We start from the raw sequence: 13,162 nt of genomic DNA, 5'->3' as shown, positions 1-13,162 counted from the left end.
ACAAAAACACTGGTGGACTGCGTCTGCGCTTACGCATGCAACACTAACAACAACTTGTAGCTATTTGGCCAAAAGCTGAGCGTTTACCTAAGCGGCGGCCTTAGGCGTTGGAGAATATTGTGCGAGGCAAGCAGTCGAGTCTGAATCCGCTTAGCATGCGCATTTCGCCGATTTCGTGGCTACTTGTCGCTGGTAATTGTCGAATATTTTATTGTTGTTATGAGTCAACGGGCTCACCAATAACAGTAGCGAGCAGCAGTTAGCGCGGACGGCAGGCGAAGGTACGAAAATTGTTTCGTCTAATATTCACTCGGTTCGGTATTCGTTTGTGTGGAGTATCGGTAGCACCTGTGTGCTTACTTTCGATACTTTTGTGTTTACTCATGCATTTGCGGGTGTATGTGTGTCACATACTCGGTGGCAATGTGTGGTGTTATTGTTATTGTATGTTGTTATCTTTGTTTGCGAGTGCTTCTTCTGGTTTCACTGACTACATTTTGGGCGCGCTAAACTCCCTGTGGCATCTAAGCCTTTGTTATCATGTCAGGCGCACGAGTGTTTTGTTTGTGCTGGACCAAATGTCCTTTGGCATTTTTATGCGTCGAACTTCTCTCGTGTTGCCATTCACATATGTTTGTTGGTTTTATTGTAACGCCTTTATTTCATTTGCTGGTTTTGTGCCGTTATTAGCTCTGTTGTTGCCATCGACCAAGTGGATTTTGAATATTCTCCTTTTGTGTTTGCCTACATGCTTATCCTCTTTGCCCCCTTTGGTATAGTTTTTTTCTGTATATGTATTCTTTTGTTGTGTGTGTTTGGCAAGACCTGCATAAAAGTGAAATTACTATTGTGACTTTAACTCGAGCAATAAAAAGTTATTTTTATGAAAATTTAATATTGAAACTAAGTTGAGTGGACCGTCAGCGATATTCCAACTCTTCGGCAGCATTTTTGTGATACCAAACAAATTGTATGTGTCAACATAGGCCCCTGTTCGGCGATTACATCTAAATTTGTTTGCAGAGAGCATCCTTTTGAATTATGGGAAGAGGAAAAGGTTTTTAGGAGCCAGATTCGAAGAATATATATAGTAACATTGGAAGCTATACGAATCCAAATACCAGGAAATTTTTTAATGACTTTCATCGATTTGTTGCCTCGTACTTTACGGTGCTTTAGTGTGGTGGATCGATGCCAGCAAAACCTTATACTGGAAACCTTTTCTCTCTGTAATCCGGAAGCACTAAAAACCACACACCTGACATTGCAGTGGAAAGCCCGACAGCTACCAAAATCAGCTGCAAGATTGGCGCCGTTTTTTGACGGTTTGGTCTTTCTACAAGAACCTTCGTGCATAGCTCGATAGACAGTATGTCGGTGGATAAAATAGACCATATACCCTCACGCTTCTGAAGAAGAGAAGGTTCCCAGTTACAGTAAAAAATTTTGCATAATGCAGAGGCAAGTGGCTCACCAGCGGATCTTTCAACATCTACACGGACCGAAAAAAATCGCTGATGGAGTGGGCGCAGGGATCTATTACTCTGAATTAGATCTTAGGAGACTCTACAAACTGACGGAATATTGCAGAATCTCGAAGGTAGAAGTCTTTGCCTTTTTGGAAAGCTGTTAAGATAGCCAATAACGCTAAAAACGATATAAAGGACATTAATGTATACGTCAATAGCCAATTAAATCAATAACACTCATGACACACAATGAGTCGGAAGGTGTCCTTAGAAGCAAGGAGGCAGTAGATATAGTGGCTGTCTAAAAGCAGTACTGCAACTAAGCATATCGTTGAAAACGATACAGAATTAAATTCTCGAAAATGCTGACACATGGCTTAAAGTGAAAATGGAATGCCTTAGAGACATGTAGAGTCGCCAAGATCATGTGTAAGTGAACGGATGGAAAACACGAAAGGTTTCTACTCACACGACCTAAAAAATACTGTAGGACGGTTGTTGGTCCAGTCAGAGTTCATTACTTAATGGCATCACATGCGAGTCGTATGGACATTATGGACGATGACATATCTATGTAGAAAGTACAGAGAAAAGCTAGAAATGCTAGAATCTCTTCTTGGTTTATGTATATGCCTTATCCAGAATGTGACCTATATGCCTAGCAGCTTCGCAGTTCAAGGACTGAATGAAGTATCAGAATTAGATAAAAAATATCTATTCTCCGTTGAATGCGTTGACGTTTTCCAATATATAGTATAAACTTCAACTCGTATTAATCTTAATTCTATCTGAAATTACAAAGGATCTATAGGCCTAAGTATGGCAATGACAGGTAACCAGTATAACTCAACCCATTGATACGTAACATATTTCTCGATGGAACAACAAATTCTCTTCTTCTTTAGAACAGAACTGTTTTGCGAGATTTCATCTTTCAAAGATTCCAACAACACTTCACAATAATTGCGGTTGATGGTCTTATTTTTTTCAAGGTCAACGAGGAAGGTCCTGCAACATCTCATCTCTCTGTTGTGTCTATTTATGCTTTAGATTCGGTTCATGACGGGCAGTCATAATGGCTCTTGATGGATTTGTGAGATGAAAATATGAAGGCATTTTTACCCCATTTTCATTTATGACACTTAGATGTGAGTTCGTTACAATTGAGCAGTTTCGAAATTGTTCAGAACATCAGTTGTTGTTGTTTTAGCCGATTATTTAGACGCGACCTTACTTTGCACAGAGTTTTCGAATATTTTTGATTCTTTAATAACTTTAGAGTGCTAACCATATCAATAAACCACATGTTATGTGGTCATCTAAATTGTTTTGTGGATTCTTTATGTTTTTTGATTTTACCTCTTTTGGACTTCGACTGCGTTCATATGCTTCGGTGCTTATATAATCTACAAGAACTTTTTTTTAAATATGATGCCAAGTTTTATAAAGTAAGTTGTCTTTCGATAACAAAGTACCCAGCATGTCACTACTACCGAAACTCCAATATATTGAAAGAGTTAGCGTGTCACTAAGGAATCCACAGCCTTATGCGTAAGAAAAGTATGAGCAATCACACTTACGTAGGAATTTAGATTAACCTTGTTATTTAAGAAACTTATAGAAACTTTAATATAAATGTCTGTTAGCACTTACGAATAACTAACCTATAACTTAACTGGTAGTCGACTAGCAAGGTAGAGTTATATAAAATCTTTTCAGATAGATTTCTATGAAAACCCTTTGATAACCACCAATATATACATTTGCAGGGAGTCAGCATAAACAATTAACTTAGCCCAAAAAAGAAACTGGAAAGTTAAACGCTGAATCAAAATGCCAGACATAGAAGAGTGTATGCATATGCAACAAAATAATGGGCAATCATATTTACTTAAGAATTTAGATTCATTTTGTCATAGAAACTTTAACAGAAATCTCTGGTAGCACTTTCGGATAACTAACGTATAACTTAACCGATAGTTGCCTTGTGTGGTAGAGTTAAATGTAATATCTATTGACAGATTACTATGAAAGCCTTTTCGTAACCACTAAAATACGTTTCAGAAGAAACAATTAACTTATCCCACAAACAGAAACAAAACTAGAAAGTTAAACACTGAATCGAAATGCCAAACATAAGCACTAAATCCACATGATCTATAAATGGGTGTTTTTAGTACTTATAGAAGAGTGTATATGTTCGAGTGATGAGTTTATTTGTATGCTGGCTGAGTTAGTTGTTTATCTTATCGCTGAGTTGCGGGTTAGAACATGTGCAGTAGTGGCTATGTGTCTAGGTGTATGTATATGTACGGACGAACCACCGGCAATTACAGATTTATAGCTATGCATATATAAAATTATATACATATATATAAATATACATACATATGTACAGACGTATATAAATTTCTATACACATATTTTGCATGTTTGTATGTATATTTGTACCAGCAATGCCACACTCACTCAACTGACCGCCCCTGGGAGCAGGCTACGCGGTAGCACGGCCAGTGTATCCCCTGCTGATTGTTGCGCCACAAGTGTGCACAGCACACAACACAACCCACCGCCCAATGCGAATGCCTTCGACCAGCCTTGTTTTCTGACATTTGGAATTCGAAAAGGCAAACTGAGCAAAACAAAAAAGCACCGCAGAAATAGAATCTCAATTGGAAATAAACACATCGAGCGTTAAATTGAGGCCCTCAAGTGCTTTTTAATGCCATGTGTGTGTATGTAAGCGCACACATATGTATGTGTGTGTATATGTGGGTGTATGTGTTGATATTTATATGTGTGTTGCTGCTGATATTTTACCTTATTTATAAACAAAAATTCATGTATATATTATAAATTCATTTCAGTTCGTACCTACATATGTATATATGTATGCATATACAAGTATGTATTACTCGCCAGATATATTTATGCATATATATTTATATGTTTGCACATTTGTAAATAATCCTATTTATAAGCTGGAATTCCATTAATTTTAATGCGAATGCGAAAAGAATTCAATAAACATCGAAATTCAGTCGAGTGTGAAGAATAAATTGTGGCTTTCTTGGCTTTCTTGTGGCTGCAATTCTCTTAGCTTTTCATTTAACGAATTAGTTGGCTATTTCGGCTGCCAATAGCAATGCACTTTGAAGGTATTTTGCATTTAAAGAATTGAAAACGAAAAGAAATTGAAACAATTGTGCGGCAATGCAAAACTGAATATTTATATTTGCTGGGTCAATGACTAAGAAATTTAAATATTTTGCGAATAAATTGTGGAAATTCAGTTTCGGTTGAATGCACTCATGTAAACTCTTCTCGAATTACTTTTGAGTAGCATTTCTTATTGTTTTTTGCAGTGCCTTTTCAAGCTATTTTCTTATAGCTAAACTCAATAGTCGAGGTTTCTCGTAATATGTTTTGCTCCGAAAACTTTTCTTGAAGTTTTGGTGTCTCAGTTGTCAAATGGACTAAACTGTTTTCTTCAAAAACAAAAAAATTATGTTTTAGTTGAGCTAATGCAATATATCTTTGGATCAAATCTCACTCCGACTGACAAAATTATCGCCTACAAGAAATGCTTCTGAGCTAATACAAACATGACTCAATATGACACCTATTGACATTGCAGTGGAAAGCTCTGTGGTAAAATCAGCTACAGGATTGGCCACATCAGATGAATTCTATTGCAATAACCTTCGAGCAAAGCTCAATAAGCGCGAGAATGATAGACAAAGTAGACCATACGCTTTATTTGGAAGAGTAGATGCCAAGTCAACCTTAAAGAGGGTGTTTGGCCAGAAGGCTGCGACACGCCAGCGGAACTTACAACATCTATACACATGGCTCCAAAATGGCTATTGGAGTGGAAGCCGGAATCTATAGCTCGGAGCAGGATCTCAGGCGACCCTTCATGCTTCCGTAATACTGCAGTATCGTCCAGGTGGAACTCTTTGATGTTAGCTTAGCAATTGATAATCTCAGCTCGCATTACGTGAGAGATTGACGTTAGAAGCAGGACAGCAGCTGCATATATACTGGGCTTCAGGCTACAAAGAAGTTCCGTGAAACGAAACTGCTGATGAGATTGCCAAAAATTACCTTTTGGTTGGCTACCGAACCAGCATAGGGAATATTAAAGTCACTTAAAACGATTACCGAAAGTATTGACAGGCGGATCAGGGCGAGATGGAATGCCTTAATTACAAGCAGTAACGTCAAGATCCTGATTCCTCAACGGACGGAAAGCCGGCATGATTCTTACTCACACGGTCTGGAAAAGACTGCCGAACGGCTGTTGGACATATTACAACTTTATGGCATCACATGTGAGACGAATGGGCATAAGTGCAGAGCATTTGACATGAGACAGACGCAGGAACACTTTATATGACTGTGTTCAGCACTATCTAGAACTCGTCTTAAATTCTGGTGCTTCGGAGTTCAAGGGACTAGCCGCAGTATCAAACGTAGATATCAAATCGATCTCAAAGTTTGCAAAAGGCGTTGACGTTTTTTATGACGAATACTTCACCTCAAACTAAACTTCACTTCCATCTGGCATTACTAAGGCCCAGTAGGCCTATATATGGTGTGATAGTATTTTTTGAGTACCATTACCCAGATTGTTGAACAATTTGAACGTTGTATCCATAAAGCAGCACTAGTAATGTTTGTTTCTCAGCTGCGTTGTCAAGCACCTTTTTTGCGTTCTCAACTTTGATTGCTTTTGTAAATAAGCAGCTTTTTTGCTACAAGTCTAGCATTGGCACGCTTCCTACGCAAAATATTAACTAAAACATTAACCAAGATATGTTGAGTCAATCTAAGCGCCATGTCAAGACTCTTTAAATGCTGACACGGCGACTCGCATCGGTCATATTTTCGATAACATCACCACCTTCAACTTCATACAAATCTAGAAAAAGTTATTCTTTATCGTTCGGTTGGAAAACCCAGCAAAAATTAATCTGTCCGAGTCAAATTTGACCAGTTGGTATTTAGGTTCCAGACCATAATGCTTTTTTGGAGCTAAGATAGTAAATAGTGAGTAAAAACCTAATACATTTTATTATTTTCTTAATGTGCTATATAATATTTCAATAAAAGTCAAAATGTGTCATACCCTTCAACGAAACGTCAAACTACCGCGCCGCAATGACAGCTATCGTCGTTTAATGAACATGTGAAGTTAATAAAAGATGACGCAAATATAATTGCATGCGAACTTAACAATATCGAATATATAAAGGGTGATCCGTTTCGAGACACCCTACTTTTTTAAAGAAAAAAAAAACACAGAAACTTCAAATTTAATGCGGAATGTTTATTACCATTCCAAAGAACATGCTTTGGTCTATATTTTTTGAAGATTATTTCCTTCAAATGTTGGCCGTGGCTACGTTTCGGATAGTTCATTCGTTGAGTCTAATTTTCGATGACTCGTTCGAGCATTATGACTGGTAACTGGCAAATGGCACACGGGATGTATTGCTCTAAGGCCTGAATCGAATGGGAGTTGTCCGCATAGACTTTAGACTTTACATAAACCCACAAGAAACGATCGGTCCGTGTTTTTGCGTACATTTTATCCTGATTTTGATATAACAGTTTGTATGGCAGCTATATGCTGTAGTGGCCCAATATCGGCGGTTCCGACATGAACTGTAGCCTCTTGGGAAGAAGAGAACATGTGAAAAATTGCAGATTGATATCTCAAAAATATATGTGCATACAGACATATGGACGGTAGGACATGGCTAAATCGACTCAGCTTGTCATGCTGATCACTCATATATACATATATATTTTTTATAGGTCCTCCGACTTTCTGAGTTTTATAAACCTCGTTCCAACCTAAAGTACTACTATGTTCAGGGTATACACAGTGCTATAAGAAGCATACCACGCGAATGCGGACAAAACACCACCGGCAACATGTTGCTGCAACATACAGCCCACGTAATGTTTGTTTTCATTTTGACGCTACAAGTGTCATTGCAGCAACAAGAATTAACAAAAACACACACATACACACTCTCACATATGCATACAAACAAACCTAAGTGACACACATAAATTTCGTTCCAGCTAACCCCATAAACCGAACGCTGCGCCCGTCTGCCGACCCAGCAGCTACGGCAAACTGAACACCAGCCATCAGCCGCCAGCCACCAGCCGCTGCCATAATAGCCATCACTGGAGTATTCAGAACGCCTGGCAGGCAGTCAGCGGTGCACATGTTTACAATGGCTGGAACAACAAGTTTTTCGAATGCCACCGCCACGACCAAGTGACTGCCGACAAAGCTTACTGTTGATTGTGCTGTTTCATGTATAAGAGTGTATGTGTGTGTGTGTTTACTTGGCCCGGCGCTTCGCCAAACATACTTTCGAACATTACAGCATTGAATGCTGTTCCATTCCGTTGTGTTCCAGCGCAAAAGCTCCGCACAGCAAAGGAAGTTGGCCCAGCACGACACAGTTTTCTCGAAACGCAGGCGAACACAATTTTCAGTCTCGCGGCAAAACTTGAAACGAACGGTTGAATAACACGGAAAACGCGCAAAACTCGGTGAAAAAGTGAAAAATTTATAAAAAAGAAAACATATATACACACACACATGTGTATGTAGTTAGATAAGTGTGAAAATATAAGTGTAAGTGTAAGTGTGTGTGTGTGTAATCTCACACCTTTAGTGTTGTGTCTGTATGTGCGACGTCGGCAGTTATAGCTGCTGCCAACAGATAGTCGAACACACACACAAATTGATGCGCACATACATACATACAAACATGCCTGGCTGTCAAGCCATATAAAAGCATTATTTATTGTGTTTGCGCGAATCCTCGCGAAAATTTGTGCAGTGCAAGCGTGTGAGTGCTCATATACACATATGTACATACATACATATATGTATATGTACATGTTTACAGGTGTAGCTGGCAGTGTTTGTTGGTTTTGTTTATAATTTCGCTGCTGGCTGCTGTGTGGGCGTGTGTGTGTGCATAAATCTGTTGTGATTTTGAGTGCGAATCGGCGGACAGGTGGCGTCTATCCGCCGGCAAAATGTATGTTTCGCGTCGAGCGCTGCGCCCCCCAACCGAGTTGCGTGGAGAATCGCACAAATGCAATACGCGTATATAAAAAAAGACTCATTTACAAAAAAGAAGGCAGCAAAAGGCTGAAAGATGGCTGATCATTAGCGTTAAATCAACTTTTGCGCTCAGCCCAATCTGATTATAACGCCAATTATAGGTGTTGTTGTGTGTGTGTGTGGTGCGCATTCACCAGAAAGGAATTTTGTGTTTTATCTCAAACTGACAGTAAATTTGATTTGCAAGTGAATTCTAAAGAGTTTTTATTTTATTTAATTTTATTTCAATAAACAATGGGGGTTTGGCGGAATATAAATTTTTTTGCAAATAAGGCAAAAATATAAAAAAAAAAATAAAAAAAATTATATACAGGATTTATTCGTTAAAGTTTCAAACAAGAAGTTGCTTAAAGCAATAATTAATAAATTAATTAATTTTTATTTTTCCACTGGCATTTCAAGTTGAGAGCACAACTGGTTACATAGAGTTGTAATAAGTACATAACCTGGTTTCAAGAATTCTCAATTTAATGCAATATCATCTCCTACAAAATAGGCAACTGAAGCAATACAAGCTTGCCAACGCTTACTACAACTTTTTAAACACAAACAATCGGTTAAGATATTATTTAGTGCCTTTAGCGCGTTTTCGTTTTTTATTTTCGGTTTCGACCCATTTTTGTAGCTCCATTCTGTAAATTGTTGGTCAGTATCGACGTCATATTCATAAACCCACGTCTTGTCAGCAGTAATGATGCGGTCTTTCGCTTTTGCAAAGCATTCCTTTTTCGACCTCTTCTCGACATAATTTTTACGAGATATCTGGTCTTTTGGTACGAGTATAGCATTGACATACACAAAACTTTAACATTTGTACCCAAAACATTAACCAAAATGTGTTGAGTCAATGAATAAGATATATGAAGAACCTCTGTTATTTCTCTGATGTCAACACGTTAATTTCCAAGTACTGTTTCTTTAACTTTTCGAAGAAATATTCATTCATATGAACGACTCGCATGAGACAAATTTTCGCTGATCACACGACCTACACTGAATGGCTTGTGCTACTCAAGTACTTATGTTTATGATAAAGTAGACTCTCTACAATATTTCTACAATTCCATTGAAAACAAAAAGTATTAAGCAAACTCGTTGTAAACATTTTTTCCTGGGGAAAAATCACCACAAAAACTTTTGGCCTAGTAAACAAAAAGCTGCAAAATACTTACTAATTGATATAGGTAGATCAAGCTTCTTATTCTTCTTTACTGGCGTAGAAACCGCTTACGAGGTTATCGCTTCACATGAACATAAGGAAGGTTGTAGCAATCTTGACAAAAATGGTATGCATTCATCTTGAGCATCCAGTTTAGTTATACCAGTCCGAGTCAAATTTGATCAGTACACTGATGAGTCCAATATCGTATCATAGGTTCAAATCTTATTCATAACTCAAAATATGGCATAGATAGTATATAATAATAAATTGTGATCATATGTATGTAAAATCTAAATTAAAGTAAGGTTTAGTTAGAAACATAGCCTAAGTAGGATTTTAGAACTTTCAAAGTCGTCACATAAAATGCAAAACAGCGCAAAGCTTTTTATTGCTAACTACATCATATTACATATACTATATGTATTTAACATAAAATTTTCAGCTCAGTTGTCAGAAATAACCAATATATAACCAATTTATAACCGAAACTCAAATTTTGTTTCAATGTGAGGGGTTTATTTTATATCGTTTTTCTTTCGTCTGTATACTTATGAAAAGTGATGTTACGCCATTTTGGTATATGAGGTATACATAATCAATATATAACCATTTATAATAACCAATTCATAACCAAAACTAAAATTTTGTTTCAATATGAGTGGTTTCTATAATATCGTTTTTACTTCACCTGTAAAGTTGTGAAAAGTGTTGTTAAGTTATTTTACATTTGACAATATATATTATAACATTCTTTAACTTGATAAGTGAGAGCACCAAAAATACTTTAACTACTTTTCTCTTCCCACTCATGTGCTACAAAACGGATTTCGGCTTATACGCCTAAAAATAGTCTGCATGAAATTACTGCTTAAGTTCCAAAGAATTTTATGGCTGCAATTATAACCACACCAAAGTTTGTATACACTAATGTAAGAGTTTTACGTGAATACCTTTGTATTACTTAAAATTGCATTTAATCTTTCACTGAAATTCTCCATTGTTTGTTACCACCAACTTCTAATTACCACTCATTTCACTACGTTGAACGTTATGGCTCTTACCTTGCAAAATACGCAGCATTTAATCTACTTATGTTTGGATATCATTTGTAATTTTAATGCTCTGATAAGCAATTCGCAATTAAATATGTTTTTTTTTTATAAATATTTACAGATGTATTTGAACGGAGTTGAATTTATTTTGTGCTTTGCTTGTTTATTTACGATTCTTTTTTTTAATTTTTGTGAAAACAATAATTTTCTGTATATTTGCACTTGAATGTGCTTTATTTGAAATTAATGTTCTCTAAACCTTCGGAAAACCTTCGGAAAGCATATGCAATGGCAATCAATTTTGCCATAAAAGTACAAATAATTGTTAAATTCTTTCAAAGTAAATGAAGAAAACATTATGTTGTTCGTTTGACTCTGCAAAGTTTTGTCGTAAAAGCTAAAAAGCAACTGAATATATAACACTATTGGCTTATATATGTAGCTACATCTAACCAGTACAAGTATCCAATACATCTATTTGCCGCGTAATACAAAGCTGTAAATAGCCAAACTTTCATCACGAGCTTCATAAAATACTTCAAGCGCTTGCTTCACTTCACTTCTTGACTTTCCATAAGCTACGCGAATTTTAGACAAGTAATCAAAACTAAAAACTAAATACAAAACTACTTAAATGTCTGCTGTAAGGAAGTATCTGCTTAACGCGATCCACACAGACACACGCTTTTTTATTGTACTACTGGCAACAATATTTCACATGGTAGTGATTACTATTGACAATGTAGCAAATATTAATATAAGCTTTCCATCAGACAAATTTTGTTTCCGTCCTTTTTTTCCAGTATAAAAATCACAATTTTTTAATTACCATCAAAGTGCTATTGTAGTATTAACACCCTACTTCTATGAACAAAATATTATACTATCAGAAATCACAAATTAAAATGAAACGAATATAATTTTTCAGTCTAAAGTGAATACCTTTGTATGGTTTTGTAAAGACCGCTTATCTCAGCATAATTATTACTAATGAGAAAAATATTATTTTACAATCCAATGCCTGTATCCTTTGTATAAAACTCTGTGGCCAGCCAAACTAAACTCTGCAGATCCCTAAAGACGAGGGAGCTATGGTTGCGAAGAAGCCATTAGGGGAAAGGGACAGTGATCTTCTTAACGAATGGCTCCAGGGGAACATTCGTGGAGAGGCTTACTGTCAGGAGCTCTCTATCAACTCCAGCTTCAGACTTCCTATAACTATGGCAGTGTCTTCCAAGCCGAGGTGGCAGCCATTAAGGTAGCAGTAGATCTGCTGCTCCGGAATGCAGTCTCCTTCAGAAAGGAGACCATTCACTCAGATAGAAGAGCGGTGATACTGGCCTTGAATTCATTTACAGTGCGTTCAGGGTTTGTCGAGGATTGCCTAACCTCGCTATTAAAAGCATCGAGTGTATTTGTTATAAGATTGGCATGGGTGTCAGGGCATAGCGAAATCAGAGAAAATTGTAAAGCTGATGAGCTAGCAAGGATAGGCAACCTAGAAGGGCTATCGGTAAAATGGGAGCGAGTCGGTGCTTCCGTATTTTCTTGTGCTCTCCTACTAATAGCTGTACTTCGCGGAAGCTTGGTTAAGAGTGATCGTAGGAGATCTAGTGATCTCTAGTAAGGCTAGCCTCTCACTACCTGTGGAGCTTTTGACAGGCCATTGAAATATTGGCGTCCATGGTGTAAAGTTGGGAATCTTACAAGACGCCATTTGCAAAAGCTGTGTGTAAGAATTTGAGGTGGAAGCAACTCAACACTTCCTTCTTGACTGTCCCACTTTTGGGAGGTCAGAACCTAAACACTTGGGAGCGCATGCCTTCAGACATCTCACTGAACTGGCGGGAGTTGAAATTAAACGCCTGTGCAAATTTGTATTGGCTGCTAAACATTTTGCTAATTTATAAGTTCAAAGAAAGGAATTGTTCTTTTCTAAGGCTGCACAAAGTACCCTATATAGTACATAACCACCTAATTTAACCTACATAAAATTGTATAGTAAATATTACAAAATCAACACCTGGTTCAAACACCTAGTGTTGTCTGGTTGTTGGAACTTTTTACTATATTCAAATACCATAGACTACATGGACTGAGATTTTGGATTTTGGAGATTGATATCTACATAAATATAAACAATGAGGGAAAAATTTTTTTCGAATTCAAATAAATAATTTTTCCAGCAGAAAAGGGTTAATCTACTGAATATAGTTATAACCTCAAAAACGTATAACAATAATAGTACTTCTACCAGCTCTATATAATACGCAAAGACTTACTAAGATATCTATATTATTTGTTACAATAAGGAGGC

The 13,162-nt window shown here is 37.1% G+C and overlaps 1 protein-coding gene across 5 annotated transcripts in view; it reads left to right on the top strand.

Moving 5' to 3' along the window:
* Nucleotides 1–8,007: 8,007 nt before the first annotated feature.
* Nucleotides 8,008–13,162, top strand: part of LOC120770258 (NACHT domain- and WD repeat-containing protein 1) — a 153,167-nt gene continuing 148,012 nt past the window's right edge. For 4 of the 5 annotated variants that reach the window (XM_040097568.1, XM_040097567.1, XM_040097566.1 and 1 more), the window contains exon 1: nt 8,094–8,133. The gene's annotated coding sequence lies outside the window, so the exon portion shown is untranslated. Of the gene's footprint in view, nt 8,134–13,162 lie in introns of all 5 variants that reach the window. The other variant, XM_040097565.1, reaches the window with a different exon arrangement.

The sequence above is a fragment of the Bactrocera tryoni genome, chromosome 3 (assembly GCF_016617805.1).
Source record: "Bactrocera tryoni isolate S06 chromosome 3, CSIRO_BtryS06_freeze2, whole genome shotgun sequence".
Taxonomy (NCBI): domain Eukaryota; kingdom Metazoa; phylum Arthropoda; class Insecta; order Diptera; family Tephritidae; genus Bactrocera; species Bactrocera tryoni.
This window is presented reverse-complemented; position numbering and strand designations above follow the sequence as displayed.